Source organism: Podarcis vaucheri (assembly GCF_965113315.1).
Source record: "Podarcis vaucheri genome assembly, chromosome: 8".
Classification (NCBI taxonomy): domain Eukaryota; kingdom Metazoa; phylum Chordata; class Lepidosauria; order Squamata; family Lacertidae; genus Podarcis; species Podarcis vaucheri.
In genome coordinates, this window is record NC_138766.1 from 37,828,298 (window position 1) to 37,849,049 (window position 20,752).

General features: G+C 41.7%; 1 long non-coding RNA gene across 1 annotated transcript in view; it reads right to left on the reverse strand.

The window, feature by feature from the left end:
- LOC309539191 overlaps nucleotides 1–20,062 on the reverse strand; it is a 33,302-nt gene extending 13,240 nt beyond the window's left edge. The window contains exons 1-2 of the long non-coding RNA XR_014222759.1: nucleotides 19,742–20,062; nucleotides 18,665–18,763 (exon numbers count right to left, since the gene is read on the reverse strand). This is a non-coding gene — a long non-coding RNA (uncharacterized lncRNA). The remainder of the gene's footprint in view (nucleotides 1–18,664; nucleotides 18,764–19,741) is intronic.
- Between the last annotated feature and the right edge of the window lie 690 nt (nucleotides 20,063–20,752).

Consider the following 20,752-nt stretch of genomic DNA (forward strand, 5'->3'; position numbering starts at 1 on the left):
AATAAGCAATGCTCCCTAGAACCTCCACCACCTGGTTTAAATAAAATATCAGGATGGTTTTGAGACCCACCTGCCTCTTTGGCTAAGCAGATAAAAAAAAAACCCAACAACCGAGGGCCCATTCACTAGAAATAATCCACCTGAAACAAAACACCCAACACTAATCCCCTAAAAACCTTATCTACTCTTTGACACTGTTGTAACAAACACTTCCAAAGTCCCGTGCCAACATTGCTCATGTGTTCACTGGATTTTAATTAGAGCTCTGAGAGGTTGGGAAAACTGGCTGGCAGACCAGGCTCGTTCATTTCACAAGGTACCTTCTACACCAGCCTTTTCATCCTGCTTGGTGGGGCTTGAGGAAAGTCGAGTAAACAGTAAAAAGAATACAAAACAGACCCCCAGAGACGCGTCTAAAGTCACTGCAAAGCACAGTAACAATAGGCATTTTCTGAATGGCGTTTTGTGCTTGCTAACAGGTAGGCATTGCAAACAATTCATTTTAATATCAAATCTTAGAGGAAGGGGAAAAGAAATTCACTGCCAGAACTTCCCAAAAGCCGTCTGATGAATACTTACAGCCCTAGCCCAGTCCTCCTTGCTCATCCCCAAAATGAGGTTATACCTTCATCCAGGTTTCAGAGATAATGATAGTCTTTTCCTTTACGAATTTCTTTCAAAATCTGAAATTAAGAAATCTGTTGAAAAACAGTGTGTATTAATAATAATAATAATAATAATAATAATAATAATAATAATAATAATTTTTATTTATACCCCGCCTTCCCCAGCCAAGGCCGGGCTCAGAGCGGCTATTATGTTGGCTATGTGTCCTGATTGATAGTCCTTTGTTTGAAGGGTTGTCAAAGGACAGTTCCCTATTTGAAGGAGCCCTTAAATTGAACAGCTGCTCTGTCTAGTTAAAAGTTGGGGGAACTATAACAAGGCAGAGCAGGATCCTTGAAGATGACTGTCACCAATAAGTACCTGCAGAACAGCCTCAGGAGATGCATTGTATTTCTGTTTAAATTGTAGCAATAATTTCTAAATGTGCATCTATAAATGTAAATTAAGACATACAGATTTTATGCAGAACCATGTCCTCTTTTCTGGTAATCAATTTCCCTTTTATTTGGTAGGGGAGCAATGTGTACCAGATAATATAAAGTGAAATGTAATATTTCCAGAGACTGCCTTCTGCCTGTCTTTCCTGTTCTTTCCACACAGAAAGCAAACCTGGAATAGAAGACTGAGGTGTCAAATCCGTCCTGCACCTCAAAAATTATTTACCTATTTATTTACAGTGCACTTGCAGCTTACTTGCATGTAACTTGCGTGCATTCAGCTTTAGCGTTTGGCAAATATAAATAAAAGGGGGCAGAAAGGGGCAGGCATCTGGTAAAGGGAACTTTGGCAATCCCACCTGCCATTGCACCCAATGTGTTTTGACTGTACTTTCTTTTTCCCTGTTTGATGGCAGGTGACAACAGGCACCTTTCATGCCTGAGTTAAATATATATATTTATAAAATGTGTTCCCCCTGGAACATTATTGTTGCAAAAATATTTGTGAAAATCAAGGGGTCATTAACTACCACTGTGAAAATGAAGAGAGCATTGAGGTAGCTACTATTATTCCTCCTCTTTATACCCGCTGTGAAAGAGACCTGACAATTCTATATCATAAGAAAAGAATGAGAGACAAAATTCTGTAGCTTGGATGAATTATTTTCTGACTGATTACAGTCTAGGCCTGGGCTTGTTTATTCAGAAAGTTGTTGTGCTGTTGCATTTTCCCCATTAAAGTGGCAATGGTAACATTTCAAAGGTGCTCTGGGAATGACAGCGTATAAATACAAGATGTAGCTTTACTCATTTGAAAGCTGAGAACTTCATATTTGGAAACAATAAAGTTATTTTACTGTTAAATGTAACTGCACTACAACTCTTCAGTTAGAGTTTACAGCAGGAGTAGGTAACCAATTTCTGTCCACAGTCACATCCATACCATACTGTATATTTAAAACACCAGGCTTCTCCCAAAAAACTCTTGAGAACTACAGTGGTACCTCGGGTTACATACTTCAGGTTACACACTCCGCTAACCCAGAAATAGTGCTTCAGGTTAAGAACTTTGCTTCAGTATAAGAACAGAAATCGGGCTCCGGCAGCATGGCAGCAGCAGGAGGCCCCATTAGCTAAAGTGGTGCTTCAGGTTAAGAACAGTTTCAGGTTAAGAACGGACCTCCGGAACGAATTAAGTACTTAACCCGAGGTACCACTGTATAGCTATGTCAGGGATTCACCATAATTCCCAGGATTCTTTGCAGGAAGCCAAGTGCTTTAAGTGTATGGTGTTGTGACCAAGGACCACATGCCTCCAGGGGTGATCTGTCAAGGGTTACATGTTTAGTGATGCGCCCAATCTCTGGGAAAGGGGCTGTAATAGAATGCACAAATGTAGTGGCTTCAAAGCCAAGTGGGCCTCAGGTCGCTCACAGGTGCTTGAGGGAATGTTCTTTTGCATGATAATGATGCCCGCTGTAATGAAAGGCATGGGTTAGCTCTTCTCTTGAGAGGACAGCTTTGCTGCAGAAGAGGGCAGCACACCTGTAGATGTGATCTGAGTGCTGGACAAAATGGAGAAAATGAGTGCTCATCCCCCAGTGAGGACAAGCCAATTGAAGACTGATCAAAATGGCACAAGGTAAGCAAAGAAGGGACTGGTGTCCTAGGTGCATCTAACTAATTCAGGGATGAGCTAGACGTTCGCTAGCAATATGTTGTTGTGTTTGCAAAAATGGACTTTCTAGAACCTCAAAATGTTTCCCAACAGACACCCAAAACTTTGACCCAGTTTGCTGGTTTCAAAACCCTGATCACTCACAGAACTGATATATTATTTGTTAGAATAATACCCCTCCTTTCTAGTAACAGTGATGCTCTTACAAAGCAAATAAGATTTGCTATACGATCACATCACAGGAATCAAATGCCATGACTCTGCATTAACTTTGTTCTTAGTGACATTATTAAGTACTTTGTGGCTACACCATCCTAATGTGAGCCCAGTCTGCTGTCACCACCAACACTTGTGTAACCATCAGAGTAGATGTGAAATACCAGGCTTCTGAAAGGAAAATACAGTGGTACCTCGGGTTACAAACGCTTCGGGTTACAAACTCCACTAACCTGGAAGTAGTACCTCGGGTTATGAACTTTGTTCCAGGAGAAAATGGAAATCGCACGGTGGCAGCAGGAGGCCCCATTAGCGAAAGCGTGCCTCAGGTTAAGAACAGTTTCGGGTTAAGAACTGACCTCCGGAATGAATTAAGTTTGTAACACAAGGTACCACTGTACACTATTGCTACTCTAATTGTGTGTGCGTGTGTGTGTGTGTGTGTGTGTGTGTGAGAGAGAGAGAGAGAGAGAGAGAGAGATGTAAATACCTCAAAGCATTGTTAATCAAATGCCACTTTAGTCTGCTAATACAATCAACCCTTCTAGTATATTAGTTCTTACCATTACTTTTTCCTGCTCTGACAAGTACTGCTGCCACTAAGAAAGAAGCATTCAACAACAAAGGCTGTTCCTCAGCTAAAAATGAGCTCCTTCTGCCCTTCAAAACTTCTGAATATTCTGAAAATGTAGAGTCATCCGTAAAACTAATAGAGCAAACCATGAGTTAGCCTAATATTGAAAGAGAAGTCAACACTGCCATCCACTGAGCAATGAGAGAACCACAGTGACACCTGTAGGAGGATCTCATCAAATGGCAATTTATTCAAAGACGTAACTTGCAATTACCTGCAGATAAACTCTCCCCCCCTGCCCCAGTTTCTTACTGAAGTGGGCAGGAATTCCATTCTTAAAGCAAGGCTCCCCAAGAGAAAGAGGGAACTGGCCTACTCAATCCCCTGATATTTTACAGTAAGTATCCTGGAGTAGGACTGGGTGGTAGCGCTGGAGAAACTGGAGTTAGAGGGATGTGTAGTTGTGCATTTAAAAATAATCCCCTTTCCGACACTATACAGGCATGGGGCTGGAAAAGACAGTGTATCCTGCTCTTCAGAACTGCTCCCTTCTCATATAGTAATAAAATGTCCAGGCAGCCCAACCCAAATAATCCCTTAAGCACTTTATAACATAATTGGGAAAGGCCTTGGGGTGGGTGAAAAAGGAAGGGGTGAAGTCCTAGCCTTCTTCCCTCCTCCCAAGCCCCCCTCCACCTCATCAGATCTGAAGGGACTACAAGACCTTTGCTCCAGGAGAATGATATATATGTATGGGAGTGTGCAACCACATATAGGTAAAGATAAAGTGACCCCTGACCATTAGGTCCAGTCGTGGCCGACTGGGGTTGCGGCGCTCATCTCGCTTTATTGGCCGAAGGAGCCGGCGTACAGCTTCTGGGTCATGTGGCCAGCATGACTAAGCTGCTTCTGGTGAACCAGAGCAGCGCATGAAAATGACGTATACCTTCCCGCCGGAGCGGTACCTATTTATCTACTTGCACTTTGATGTGCTTTCGAACTGCTGGGTTGGCAGGAGCTGGGACCGAGCAATGGGAGCTCACCCCGTCGCGGGGATTCGAACTGCTGAGCTTCTGATCGGTAAGTCCTAGGCTCTGTGGTTTAACCCACAGCGCCACCCATGTCCCACAACCACATACACTTGCCCCTTAAATCTGTTGTTTGTGTTGACACTAAAGCCATCACCAGTAGCAGCTATTTACGTAATGTACAACTTGGCCCTGAAGGCACCACGTATGCCTCACATAAACAGCACCTGCTTTTCAGAAGTTTGGAGCAAGCCGACTCTTCATCTTTCCCAGTTTAAAAGCACCTGCCAATCATGCTGCAATTGCTCTGCTTCTCTGTGCTCACCTCCTCCTCACGCCATCGAGCTCGGTCCCTTCGGCCGCTAAAGCGCAGTAACCCTAGACACACCAACCCTCCTAGTAAATAAAGACACAGAGCTTTAACGGCCGTCTTCCAAAAGAAATGACACAAAGAAGGATGGATGCTCTAGAATTGTTGTCCTTTGAAACCACATGATGCATTCAGAGAATTAAATTTTCAACAAGTCACTTACTGATAGCCACTCTGCGAGTGCTACTCCCCCCAGCTTAAGTTTCTGTGGTTCCACAGACATTTATAGGACAGGGCTGTGTTATGGAATCGTGCCACAGAGGAGAAAGCCTGTTTGTCTTCCTCTGCCAATGTTTGTTCCACCACCAAACAAGGTCAGGTTTAAATTAAATAAATAATTTCTCAGCACTTCCATATGTTTTCTCAGTTCTTCCCTCCCTCCTCATTTTTACACTGATAGCGAATTATGCCCCCCTCCCACCAAAAAAGATTAATCTGATTATTTTAAGATTATTCACTTGCTATTGATGAGCAGCATTTGTAAATTAAGATGCCTCAGCTTGGTGTTCAATGATCTTGAAACGTGTTTGCTCTTGACCAAGTTTTAGTTTCCTTTCTCTTTTTTTAAAAAAAGATCTTTATCATTAATGTAAAATAAACATGCTTTGTCGGAACTTCTCTTTCAGATGGAGTATGTGTATTGGACCATTTTAACAAGGTTCTATGATGTTCCACACAGAGATCATATCATGTACATCTGGGTTTCTTTTTTTTTAATTATATTTATTAAAGTTTCAAAGAAAAGATTTACATGAATTTAAAAAAAGAAAAGAAGAAAGACAAAAGTAAAAATAAAAGAAAAAAATACAAAATACAAAAAAGATACAAAACACTTAAAAAAATACATCAGTCTTTCCATACCTTACATTCATTTCCTTGTTTCCCTGACCTCCTCACACCTCCCTTTTTTGTATTCCAATTCAGTTAGTTAATTCAGCAATTTCTTTCCCTCTTTGTTTTTATCTTAGTCCTTTAACATAATATATTATAACTTTGGATTCTCACCTGTTAACAATCCATTTTTACATACACCTTTATAGCATTACTGCTTAAACCACTTAACTTCATTCTGACATCATTCTAGCATTCATTAATTTTGCAATATTTCTGTAAATAGCCTTTACATTTCTTCCAATCTTCTTCCACCGACTCTTCTCCATGTACATCTGGGTTTCCAGGTAGTTGACCAAATTTTAATTAAAGCCTGTGCTTCATGTCATGATTATTCATTCATAGTTTTAAATTGAGCAATTCTTAATTTATAGGCTCAGCAATATCACTGGTTTTAGACTATTCATAATTTGAGAACATTTTCATCATAGTGATCCTGCTACACATGAAGGAAAACTGTATTTAAAAAACAATCATTTTGAGATAACATCTCCTTCTATTGGACTCTAAATGGGGCTGCATGCACACTATATATTCAAAGCACACTCTTTCTCCCAAAGAATTCTGGGCACTGCAGTTCACCCCAGAGTTATAATTCCCAGCAGTATAATTCCCAGCAACCCAAACTACAGTGTAACAGTGAGGGGTGAACTACAGTGCCCAGAAATCTTTGAGGGGAAGAATGTGCTTTGAAGAAATAGTGTGTTAGAAGCCTAAGAGTCAGTATGGAAACAAAAGATGGTTGGATTTATTTGGCCGTCTGTTAACAAAAAAATTAGATTTTTAGGTGCCAACATCTGATCTGGACACCAGGTTTAAGATTTTCAACTTCCCCTATCTAGCCATGTGAGAAGCACCACCCAAAAAAGGTGCCAGAAGAGGGCACAATTAATATATTCATATGCTAATTTATATGTATAGATGCAAATTTAGAAATAAAGACTACAGTAGGGAAGACTGGCCAGGTGTCCTGTGTGTCTACAAGCCACTTCAAGTTCCCTGCTCTTCTTCTTATGGTTCTTTAGACCATAAGTTGAACTAGACAGCTTCTCAAATGGAGGACAATGCCCCATGGTGCCATCACCAGATCCAGCACCCTCCTACATTTGGTGGGTTGGTCCTTCCTAAGTTTTGGGGGGTGGCTGGAGAGCTTCCCTTCATCACGCTGGCAGCTCCTGGCAGTGGCCATGTTGTTTACTTCACAACATCCTGTGAAGTTGAATTTTGTGGAGGGGAAACCATGACCTCTGACACAGAAACATGTCTGCTGCCATGTTGGTTGCTCCAGGGTATTGTTGAAAACAAAGATGGAAGCAATCTGGAAGGAACATGTAAGGGGTTGGGGGACAAAGTGCCTGATGAGCCCTAATGGAGTCCTAGTATTTCAGTAGTTATCTGAGGATACTGCATGTTGATCTTACAAGGTCTGGCTGTCACACACAGCTGCAGAAGTTGTGTGTGAAGACTGTAACCACATTGGCAGGTCCAATCACATACCCAAACAGAGCCATTGTGGGAGAGACACATACTGTGTCTGTAGGGGATAGCACAGCAGGCAGGTGGATCCTAACTCCTTATGATGATATGTGTGTAAGTGTTAAGGGTACCTGAGTACGTGGCTGACTGTCTGTGTTGAAAGCATGCTGAAAACAAAATAGAAATTTCATGGAAGTTGCCTATTGAACTTTAGCAGATCAAATAGAAAGCTGTAGGTATTTTTGTGGCGTCTCTGTACATTTTCCCTGATTTTATTTACCATAGATTCAAATCCTCCTTATAGAACAAGCTCCCTGCCATTTACCTTCTTTGTCAAATAATAGGTCCTCCTGGCCTGACCTTGACCTATAACTAGACCTTGGCATTTAGTCATGCTGTGGTTTGTGGTAGCAATAACCGCAAAACAGGATCTTCCCAGTGGCTTCCAGCCAGAGTGTTACTCACTAGCTAATGGTTGGAATGGACTGATAAAAGATATGGGCTGTGGCACGCGGGGGGGAGGGGGGAGCCACACATTTTGTGTTTGTTGGTGTGAAATAAGTAAGAATAAGCTGATAAAATGACACATTGGAGCCATGGTTGCTTGGTTATGCAAAACAGGCATAAAGTTACCAATGCAGAATTCTGTTCCCAAACCCACATATTTCTCGCTACTGACCAGTCACTTTAAAAAAGTAAGCTTCATAAGTAAATTACTAAGGCGCATATTTTCCGCTTTAACCATTATCAACCCCACTGCTTGCCTGTATCTATGAAAAGTTGTTTATTATTATTATTATTATTATTATTATTATTATTATTATTATTATTTGTACCCTGCCCATCTGCCTCCATTGCACTAGCCACTCTAGGCTGCTTCCAACCAAATTTACAAAAACACAACATAACACCACACATTAAAAACTTCCTGATACAGGGCTGCCTTCAAATGTCTATGGAAGGTTGTGTGATTATTTATCTCTTTTGGAGTTAGGTAGCCCAAAAGAAAAGATTATACAAAGTCTCCCCACTTTTCTTATTCTATATTAACTACATTGAGGCTGTCATATACACACTTCCCTAGGAGTAAGTCCCACTGGACAAGAGTTCTTCCTAGACATGCCTAAGATTGCAATGCGCTTGTAGTCAACTCTAGCCACAAGGTTGCATCATGACTGTCATATTTGGAGCAGACCTATTGAAATTAATGGTCAAGGCCCACTTAAGTCCAATTATTTTGATGGTTCTTCTCTGAGTAGACTTAGCCGGGCACAACCCATAGTCCCTCAGCACTTAAAGCATAAAATTGACATAACATACCCTTTGGTAACATCATAACAGATGTATGTCAGAGTTCAGCAGATTAAATCCTGCTCCCCAGTAAGCCATATCAAAACCCTAATATGATGTCAAAGAAACACATGATTAACTCTGCATGCTCAGGAAAGCTTTGGGCTTGTGTTTCTTGAGTATCAGCCACCCATGCAGAACAGCAAGCCTCTGCTGAAACGGAGACTAGTCTTTGAGGACACTGATGGTCTGTAAGCTATTTGTAGGAACTGGCCTTATGAATGCTAGAATTTTGTCAAAAGTGTGTTCCAATCAGATTTGTTTTGCATTACAAGCTTCCATGAATAAAACCATAGCAAGTGACTGTCATATTTAAACAAGAAGGAAGTTTATAATATGTATTTTTTCAAAGATACTTTTTTTTTACAAATCCAGGAAATGATAGGAATTAAAAATGCCTTCCATAAATCTCCAAGTCCAAACTTTGAAGTGTATTTTCTCCATTCATAAAGCTGTACCCAATCAAAAACCAAGAAGCAAAATCATATGCCTTTCCATCGCAAAGATTAATATTTCCCCAGTGATTAATAACGGTGCAGATTTTAAGGGTAAAATGTTTTACATGGATTTTTCCAAGAATTGACTGAATGATTAAGAGCCAGATTGCCTCAGAACATTTTAAAAAAGACGTTGATTAAACATTTTGAAGGTTCCTCATATGATACGAAAGTTGTTCTTGGGCATTTTCTTTACCCATTATGCAAATATGTCAACTCATTAATAATTTAAAAGTGGTAATACATTAATAATTAGGATCCCCATTAGAAATCTGACCTTTAATTGAATTCTATAGAAAGGAGACTGTGAAAAATGAGCCTTGTGATTTATGCTAAGAATAAAGGTTAAAAAGCGTTTTCCTAGTAGATCTTATCCCACCCACACCAACCCCATTACTGCCTAGGCAGATTTCTTTTAAGAAGGAAGGAAAGGAAGGGATGAAAACTTTTCCTCCAAAAATAAAAATTTTACCCATGCTGTTTCTAAGGAAATAATTCTATGTGGTTTCATATGGGAAAGAGTGGAATATATTGCTGAATTCTAGATGCGAGAGAAGCAAATGAAGGGATTTTTGTCATCTTCCTTTCGTGGATTAAGCCTGCTATCTCAGAAACAGCATTAGGAAGCTACCTTAAAGTGAATCAGACCACTGGTCCCTCTAGTTCAGGACTGTTGACACTGTTGGCAGCAGCTCTCCAATATTTTAAGAAGGCATCTCTCCTCAACCCTCCCTGGAGATACTAGAGATTGAACCTAGGTCCCTTATACATGTAACGCATATCCTCTACCACTGAGCCATGGCCATCCCCCACCATTCCACCAGCTGAGAGAAGGAGACCCACCAATGGGACAGTGCTTGTGTCTCCAGAGACCTCCTGTGGGCACAAATATCCCAATGGTGGTGGAGACTAAGACAGGGGTCATGTCAAGAGGGCTGTTGACAGAGTTTGACAGCAGCCTGACTCGTGATCAGCCGTTTATCTTCTCCTTGGGGACTGGACAAGTCATTAAAGGTTGGGATCAGGGCTTGCTTGGGATGTGCGAGGGTGAGAAGAGAAAGCTGGTCATTCCCTCTGAGCTGGGTTATGGGGACCGGGGAGCACCACCCAAAATCCCAGGTGGCGCAACCTTAATCTTTGAAGTTGAGCTGCTGAACATTGAGCGAAGGCAGGAATTTTAGCAACATCTCTTCGGGGGAGGGGGCACGCAGGGAGGGGAGGTAACCTCCAGACGTGACTCAGGATTTGTTGATACTGATGGGCCAAATAAAAGCACAGACCAGAAAAAAAATTAAAAATGGACCAACATATCCCCAAACAAGCTCAGGAATGACACTGTTGAACCTGGTGCAGTTATATTCTGCTGTTGTGGTCAATGGGAAGGGAGGAAAGAAAAGCAAGGGAGCAGGGAAATAGGAAAATCTGCCCCCCACACCTCCTGCCCCCATCATACCTAGATGGCAGAGCTTTTGGGTGGGTCTGGTGGTTGCTCCTCCATGAATCTTCTATGGGCGCGCGCAACACACACACACACAATGATTCAAATAGCCATGCAACAGATTTCAGATCATATTCCTCTGGCTACAATATTGTAACAGGTTCATCTCTTGCACCAGCTTAAATGGATTATTCCCTGATCCGACCATTGATTGAGCATCACAAACCCACACAGTTGGCAGCCCCTGTGATGTAATGGCAGAGAGCTTTTAGGGATGGAGGTAGGCCAAGGGAGAGCAAGAATAGGGAAAGGGATGCAAAGGAAATGACATTCCTCCAAACCACATGTTCTACTTGCTCCCAGTGTTAAACACAAATGCTGACTTCTACCAGGTTAGCCTTTCAGGAGCTGATTAGCTCAGCTGGTTACAGCATTGTGCTGATAATGCCAAGGTTGCAGGTTTGATCCCCGTATGGGACAACTCCATATTCCTGCATTGCAGGGGGTTGAACTAAATGATGCTCAGTGTCCCTTCCAATTCTACCATTCTATGAGTCTATGATTAGCATTTGCTACCTATAATACAGGATTAGGAGGTTCTGTTTCTATATAACAGTAGTGATGGCTTGACTCCTCTCTGCTCAAGTCAGAACTGAGCAATTTGCCAAAAGTCAGAAAACAGCAAAGTTCCCGCTCATCAAGCCCAATTTCAATAAAAAAAATTATAGTATTATCAGGTGTGCCAGAGGAAGAGCTAAAAACTCTAGCTAGTGCAAATTCTACTGCCCATTTCTTGGCCAAGAACAGTTGCAGGCAACTTGTCATGCCTCTGGCAGTGTGAGAACCATGTGATAGGTTATGCTAATATCATAAGGAATGACATGTTTGGAGCCGACCACATGCCTTGCTTCCAAAAAAAGCATCTGTGGGGGCTGTGATCTGGACTGAGACTGCAGCACTGAAAGGGGGCTATCCAGTTTCTGCTTTCATTGCAGCGATGGGTCTATATTCGCATTCCATTCCTCCCCACACCCATGAAGGAAGACACGAAACCATAGATGCGGTTAAGAGTCCCAGCTCAATTTACTATCAACACACAAGTGAAACAGGATTGACTAACTCAACCCAGGCAGCCAATCTAACTGGGGGAGACAGAGAGAGCCTGCCTCCCCAGTGGGCGACACCAACCTGGATCAGGAAATGAACTGCTCTGTGCCTTTCCTTACCAACTCACTTGGAAGTGACCCAATGCAGTACCCGATTGCTCTTCCTTTCCTCTTCCTGATGTGTTCAGCAGGGTGATGCTTCCAGGCACCAAAAAATGCTCCTCTCTCCACCTCCACAACAGTGGTACACTTTGGGCTTTTTTCAGCAACACCCTGTGTAATGCCAAAATCAGTGCCCACTGCCTCTCACCTTCAGTTGTTCGTGGTTCGTGTGGCACTATCTCGGCTTGGTGCCCATTGTGGGCAAGCCAGTTGCGCTCCCCTAAATCTGCCTCTGCCCACAATCCAGCTGCCAGTTACATGTGGGTTGGGCAGCATCCTTTCACACCTGTTATTCTGTAATGTTAATCCACTCTGCCCATCATGCCTGTCTGTTGTGACCAATGAAACTTGCCCATCAGATAGACACCACCAGGTCCAGAAATCTAGCGAGTATAAAGTAGGCAGAAAGGCAGAATCTCTACTAAGCTACTGGCTTGTCCTGTACTCCCTTGGAGGATGACAGGTGCGTAGTTTGTAGTATAGTTTGCAGGTGGTGCAGGCAGGCAGAAAGCAAGTGGTGCAAGCTGTGGACCCAGATAGCCACAGAGGAACAGGCAGGGCAGTTCCTCAGCAACCGTACTGCTCTGCTGCCACTGTCTACCTCTTGCAGATGCCGCTCTTTCACAGAAATCACAAACTGATTTGGAAAAGTGGGGAAATAAGCTTAAGAGCAGAAAACTGAGAAAGCGGAAAACTGAAATGACACATTTGCCTGTGCCTTGCAGTCCAACATGGGGCTATAGGGAGTAGAAAGTTCAGTGGAAACTGTTGTGCGAACAAAGGTCTCTATCATTGCCATTAAGGGTCTTTGGATGTGAAAATGGTTCTTCTCTGTCACATAATGTTTTCAAATTCTTCCCAGCAGTTATTATATTTCAATGACCATTTAATTTCAGATCATTATAATTCTCATGAAGTCAAATACATTAATAATAATACTAATAATAAAATTATTACTATTATTACTATTACTACTACTACTACTACTACTAATAATAATAATAATACCCTGCCCATCTGGCTGGGCTTCCCCAGCTTCTCTGAGCAGCTTACAATAATTAATTAATCAATAAATTTCAGTTAATTAGTTACCAACCTGAAAGTTATTCAATAATCACATTTATTAAATAATCTAGTAGTTATGATCAATTACTGAGAATCAACTACAATGAATATATGTGTATATATAATTTTGAGCACTAAAATTGTCAACTTGCTAACTGGGGAAAAAATTCTAAATGATTTGCATGCAGGAGACACACTGAAATCAGCTGAAAGTGAAATAGCTTCATAGATTAACTCCATAGAAGTGATTAGGTTGGGGTGATTAGGGCCACATAGATGGTTGGACAGTTCTCTGAGGGCCCCTTCTACATGAACAGACATTCACACAGATACACCACACATATAGCCCACAGGAACCCACAGATGCAGCATACACAGAGAGAGAGGGGGGTGGGAGGGAGGGAGGGGGAGAGAGAGAGACAGTCAATGGATTTCTACATCTCAGTGCTTTGCTTTCCTAATACATTACTAAAAACTTTCCTGGTTGCATAATTGACATTATCTAGCTTTGTGTTTGGGGTGAAACGCCCATGAAAACTGTTCTAACTTGTTTCCTATATGTGCATGTTAAACTATAACTGGATGCTGGAGAAAGGTAACAACCTAGATAATCCTCATCACTGGGAGGAAAACAATATTGTGGGTTTCAGGTGCTAACCTTGATAGTATGGATGGGGGCAGCAGGCAAAGATCTGATAGCACGGTTAAGGCCTGTGTATTTGTATGGATGACATGTTTATAGGCGGAAATATTTATGTCTACCCACAGAGTATGTTCCATTCCACCTGAGGTCCTATTAAATAAGAGATGCAGATTGCTACTCCATTGGTCACCTGTGGTAAGAAGTAATTGCCAGCCAGAATGGTGGCAAATAGCATAGGCTATCCCAGATGCCCTTCTAACAACTGCTACCCAATACTTCATGTGCATAATTATGCATCCTCATCAATCCCACAACCCCCCACCCCCCCAAAAAAAAATCCTTTGAAAAGGCGACTCTGCAGTGAATCAATTGTTTTTATCTATATGAACTTGTTTGTACAGATCAGAACACAGAAGCCACTAAGGAATTGCTTTATGAAATGCCCCAATATTGCAGATTCCCCACTATTGTATAAAAGGATCTCTTCTTGAGATCAGTGAGACAGAGCAAGGATTACAGCAGCCTGCCAAGTATAGCCCCTTTCTTTTTTAAAAAGGCACAATAGGAACAAATGTTGGAAGAGGACGACATCTAGCGATCAGATGTATATTTACATCCTTAACCCATTTGTGGCTTTGCATGCCACTACAGCAGATGTCCTAGATGTTGTACGTGCCAGATGTTGCTGGACTACAACTCCCATCATCCCCACCAACTGAGCTGGGCTGGTTGGGGCTGATAGGACATGTAGATGAATGTATTTCTGGAGGGCACCAGGTTAGTGAAGGCCACATTAGAGTATTAAATGGGGTGGGGATCATTCCTGAACTCTAATTCAAATGAAGAAGGAAGAATTGAGAGTACCATAGAAGAGACAGCTTGCTAAATAATTTGCAGAATTCTATCCATTTATATTTCCAGTCCCTCTGTTCACCACTTGAATCTGGAAATCTCTTCTGGAGCCATGTTATATTATCTTAATCTCTTTCTCTAAGCAGAATTTCTTCCTCATTCATAGTCAAAGCCATTCATCCCTTACCTTTCTCTCCCCATATATAAGTCGCAAATACATTGACTTCTGCTCTGCATGAAGCACTATTCCCACCCTCTCCGCTGACTCTGAGCTTCCTTGCTCATAAAAACTATACTACCATCTGGTTCCCCGGTTCTTGCTTTCCTAAATTCATTCTGCACACATCCCATAGCCCAGGAGCAGGTAAGAACATAATCCCAGCTGCCACCACAAGGGTATCTGGTAAACCATCTCACCCTGAGGAGAGAGGAGAAGAAAGAAGGTGCAAGAACTGCCTCCAGCCAGCTCCCATAGTGAACTCCTCTCCTCCAAACACTCTCCACAGGGACATCTGAAGGACCATCTTGCCCCGAGAGGAGAAAAATAGCAGTAATATTTTTTTTCCTTTTTTGAAAAAACAACACCTAGTTGTCATCTCCATTCTTTTGCTGTAATAATCTTATGTAAACCGTTTTGTGAGGTCTGCTTGAAAAGTAGTATAGAAATACTGTAAACATATAAATATAATAAATAAAAAGTACATGACTACACTGAGGTCCAGCTCCAAGGGCCTTCTGGCAGTTCCCTCACTGCGTGAAGTGAGGTTGCAGGGAACTAGGTAGAGGGCCTTCTTGGTAGTGGCACCCGCCCTGTGGAATGCCCTCCCATCAGATGTCAAGGAAAGAAATTACTATCTGACTTTTAGAAGACATCTGAAGGCAACCCTGTTTAGGGAAGTTTTTAATGTTTGATGTTTTATCATGTTTTTAATTCTATTAGGAGCCCCCCAGAGTGGCTTGGATAAACACAGCAAGATGGGTGCGGTATAAATACTAAATTAGTAGTAGTAGTAGTAGTTGTAGTAGTAGTAGTAGTGCTTGGGGGGGTATGCAGGGGTACGCATACCCCTAAACATTTTGTAAATCTAAGTTTGGCCTCATTGAGGGGCAGTATTTCAATATAAGTAGGAAAATGAGAGTACCCCTAAACATTTTTTTTAGAAAAAAAACCACGGATTAATATTATTATTATTAGAGTCCCCTGGAGCAGTCCAGTGGTCCATCTAGTCCAACATCCTTTTTCACAGTGCCAAGCAGATGCCACAGGCAAGATTTTAGTGCAACAGCCCTCTCCCCTTCTGTGGTTTCCAGGGTATTGCCTCCAATTCTGGAGATAGACCATATCCGTCCAGGTTCATAGCCTGAACCTTTGGCACATCAGATGACGTTGTGCTATAGCTCCCATCAACCCTAACCATTGGCCATGTTGACTGGAGCTAACAAGAGTTGGAGTTCAACAACATCCGGCAGGTCAGTTTTCCCATCCCTGCCATAGCTATCTATCTTGCTTCCTTCATATATAGCCCATCTTGCTTCTGTTGCCTCCTGCCCAACAGAAAGCATGTACCAACTTACACAATATTTGCTGCTTCTTTTCTATGGGCATGTATTACCCAACTACCATTTTTCTGTGATAGACATCCTATGGCACTTCCCACAAAGAACCCTGCATTCTAGCTGTCTTGCAAATTTGGTACAGTAGGGCGGCAATGAGGAGCTGCCCTTACGACACGGGCACCACTTTTATCACTTATTCAGGATTGCAGTGAGGTTGGGGCCACACAGGCAGACATCACAGGCTCTTCCATGTGTCTAATACATATACAATACTCATTAACGGTATTTGAAAGTCTACTACTGAAGCCCAGAACTTTGCCTAACATTGCAGTAGCATGTGGATTGTGATCATTTATTATATCTTGTAATAGTCCTAATATACCTTGAGTGTACCTACTGAATGTCCACTGAAGTTGGAAACAGACAGCATGCTAAATAACTTCTTAAGGAAAGGAAATTTTGCCTGCCATTGGGCTGTATTACCAAAAAAGGAAAAGAAAAGAAAGAAAGAAAGACCTTAACCATACATATTATCAAAATAAAACTTCCATTTCTTTCACATTGACAATTTTCTTGGGCACAATAGAGAGTTTCTGTCTAAGTGTGCCAACTTTTCCACATGACAATTGTTGGACAAAATTGGTCATGGCACCTTCTGATTATTAGTCATGCTTCTTAATTTTAATATTTTCCCCTCCTGACAGATTTATTTCTTCCCAAGTTAAAAAAAAAATCCTTCTTAGGAGAAAATGTAGCTTCCTTATTTCCTAGGTCTGCAAATTACCAGGTGCCAAGCTATGAACATAAGGAAATTGAAGACCCTTGAGGGTGACCTTAAGAGGCACAAAGGTGGAGAATTGTGATATAGTGGTTGAGGCAATTTCATTGCAGCTCTTGGGCTCTGGAAAAATGAGAAATGGGTTTTCTATTACTAAATATAATGAATTCATTTTCTGTCCTGTCACAAATTGTCAAACTTTATTAAAGAATTGAAAGATGTGATGCATACATATAGAAATGCTTAGCATGACGACCCACATTTAAAATGAACAAGGGGGGCACAGATACACTCAGGTCTCTTCACCAATATATGGTCTAGAAGTCCCTTCACATATAATATTTCAGAACTCTGCAGCATTGCTTCAAAAGTAGTATTGATTATTGCTGAACATGGGGTTAGTGGTTTGTTAACTGAGGTAAAAACAATAGTCACTGAACTGTTTAACTGGATTAAGCGTGTCCCCTACATTTCACCTAAAGTGAATTTTGGGGCACAATTGAAAGGTTTCTGCTTGGCAAAAGCTGGGCAATTCTGAGTGATGCTAAAGTTGCTAGCAGACTCACACACTAGAATGAATGTCTGCACATTGCTAAACGACATGAGTAACATGGTTTTATAGTGGGGGCGCAGTATCCATCAAAGAGGGGGGTGGTTGGAAGGACTTCAAAACAAAGAACGGGCATATAGCATTTCACCTTGTGACTAAACTGTTATGCCCTTCTGGACTCTGCATTGCTCCAAGCATCTCTCCACACTTTGTGAATGTGTTATATTAGACTGATTTGTCGTTATTTACTTGAATGATATTCTGATATTTTCCTAATCATCTCAGCATGGCTCCAAGGACATCATTTGTGTGCCAACTGCAGAGTTGTTGGGACACATAGTCTCTTCCTAAGATATCCAGATGGAGCTGTCCAAGGTCTAGGCCCTATTAGACTGGCAAGCACCAAGAATGTGGAAAGACATACAATGGTTTTCAGACTTTGCCAGTTATTACAATCAGTATGTCAAGAAATATTCTGCTCTTTCGGTTCCCTTGACAGACCTTTTGAAAGTCCACAAACTATTCCAGTGTACAACATGTTTTCAATCAATTAAAATGAGACTTATCCGAGGCACCAGTGCTGTCCCATGCTATCAACACAGATTAAATTCATCATGGAGGCAGGTGCCTCCAATGTAACTATTTGAGTCATTTTGTCTCTGTGGATGACACCCACAGGCCTGCCCTCAAGCCTGTGCATATTTCTCAGGGAAATTGACTCCTCCTGAACAGAATCTGCATTCTGGAAGAGAAGCTATTGCATAAAAGCTGCCTTTAAGGCCTGCATCGAGCATTAGAGGAAGCCCACAACAGGGCCTTCCCTTGGGTTGGAGCCTAAGTCCATTGAGCTTGGTCACATGACCTGCATAGAACATCATTTTAATGGCTTGCTTTCCCTCTGCCAGTCTTAGGCTGGTTCAGGCAGCAGCAAATTTGTTGCTGAATGGGCTTTGGATCTGGTGCATCTTGAGGCTGACTTAATTTACACTGGTGCACTTTAGGCCAGCTTCTTGTGCATAGGATTGCTATCTTAGTTCGGTTTTGTGTGTTATCATTTTCTATTTTTATTATGACTAGAGGCTTCAAAAGCTGGAAATTGCTCTGGCTTCTCTGGACCTCTGGAAGGACCTATTTGTAAGAGGAACACTACATAACTGCTAAATATTCTTATGATCATAATGAGAAACTGTATCATATTATAGAATGAAAGTTTGCCCCAATTCATCAACATTCATCATACATTCCCCAGGAAAAAGGAAAGAATGTGTTATGAAATGTGAATTTCTGTGTACAGATTCATGGCTTGTGTTCCATTTCTGCATTAAGCTGCAAATACATTTAATTCCCCTCAAAATAATTATTTAAATACCTATTTACGCAATGATGTTTTCTTCAGAGTAGTATAGGTAAAGCAGGGCTGTCATAATTATGTGTGCCAGCAGGTGGTAGCAATTTCATTGTGTTCTGGCTGAATAAAGCAAGAGCAATAATAATGATTATTTCCTTAAATAATAATAATAAAACAGCCTTAGTATAATATCTTTACACAGTCGTGTTAATAATAATAATAATAAATTTTATTTATATCCCGCCCTCCCCAGCCGAAGCCAGGCTCAGGGCGGCTAACAACAATAAAACAGTACAAAAGTACAGCATAAACAACACTCTAAAATCATTCATTATAAAATTAATTAATTCAAACCACTGGCAACCATTGGGCCAGAGCTCCACGAAGATTGCCGAGGGAGGGAGTCAGGCTGTGCCCTGGCCAAAGGCCTGGTGGAACAGCTCTGTCTTGCAGGTCAGCAACATCTTTCCCTGCGGAAAGATGTCAAGTCCCGCAGGGCCCTGGTCTCTTGTGACAGAGAGTTCCACCAGATCGGAGCCACAGCCTGTAGTATGGTACCAAATCATTTTTATACCCACATTTATTCCCTCTGTGTGGGCATATCTACAGCAATCCAATAATATATGCCACTATTCTTAATTATAACCAAGGAATATTTCCCACCTGTTCCATAATGTACTCTAAGATCCAAGTCAGGTAATTTGCCACCTGAGCCAAAAAGATAACAATATGCTTTTCAGGAATGCCTGTCCTGTTTTTAACAAATGTAATTGCGACTGTGCGACGGCCCTTTCCCCCTGGCACCATTGGACCCACCCTCACTTAAATATAGTGCACCCACCTCACAGAACACCAATTCCACCAATTCCTACAAACTACCCCAGATTTTCTTGTGGGGGACTTGTGTGAGGGAAAACTTAAAAATTTGGAGTCTTGGGCAGGATTTGATCAAATAAACAATAAAGATTTTATTAAACAAAGGAAGTTTATGAAACAAGTGGATCTATTTCACTTCAGTTCTTTCTCAGCTGTTGCACAGCTGTTGCCACTTAATACTTTGGTTCTTAAACAAGGTGGTACTTCCTGTAAGTTACACACCTCTTAGACAACTCAACTCCTGAGGTACTCCAAGTAACAGACCCAAGGGATCTCCACACCCCTCTTAACTGGTTTGGGAGTCTTCTCCTTTTGCAGAAGGATCTCTCCCCTCCTGACTGGAATGAGACCTAAGTAGACTAAATCCTCACAGCTTCTACTTCTCCTGGCTCAGCCTGAGCCTCCCAGTTAATTCCTGGCCTATTACTCTCACAGGACACCACACACTGTCCTTCACACTAAGCTCAGAGACTCCTCTCTCCAGCTTTTGATATATTCCTCAGAGTCGATATTTCTACCCAGAACCAATTCTCTTTCCTCTCACTCCCTATCTCCCAACCTCTATCCCAACCTACCAAACAAACCTACCAAATGTCTCTCAAAATTCTCTCATTTTCAACCCCCTCTCCTGGAACGCTGGCCAATCAGAGGCTGCCATTCGTTAACCATTTGCTGGCAGGGAAAACACTTGGGGACCCAACCTGCCCAGCAAAACAATTTTTTCTGCCACAGTAAGCCATTTATTTACTAATCCTCCATGTGTTCTATGTCAAGTCTCTGCTAGCTACCCAATTATATGAGTTTAGCATCATTAATATGTTTAGAAACAGTTGTTCATCCCTCATATAGATATGTCCTCCATGAATACTGTGTGATAAATGCCTTCAGCTTCATTTTCTCTCAAATAACTTTCTAACCAAATTTCCACAAGCAGGGGAAAGGAGGTGGCATGTCCGTGGTCCAGCAGCTTTGAAAAACCATATGTATTTGAGTGCTAGTTTCCATAATATCAGTTGATAAATGAAGATGACCATATATGACAGAGGCTAAAAATATGAGGATATAGTTGCCATGGCAATTGATCAAGATTCTAGGGGGCATGAAACAGTTTCCAATGTACTCTCCTGGTGGCAGTTAAGAGGCCCTTAAATAAATCCTACTGTTGGAAACGGTGTGGTCTGATGACCACATGGGAGGAATAGGCAGACTTGATGGAATTTACAGGGCTTACAT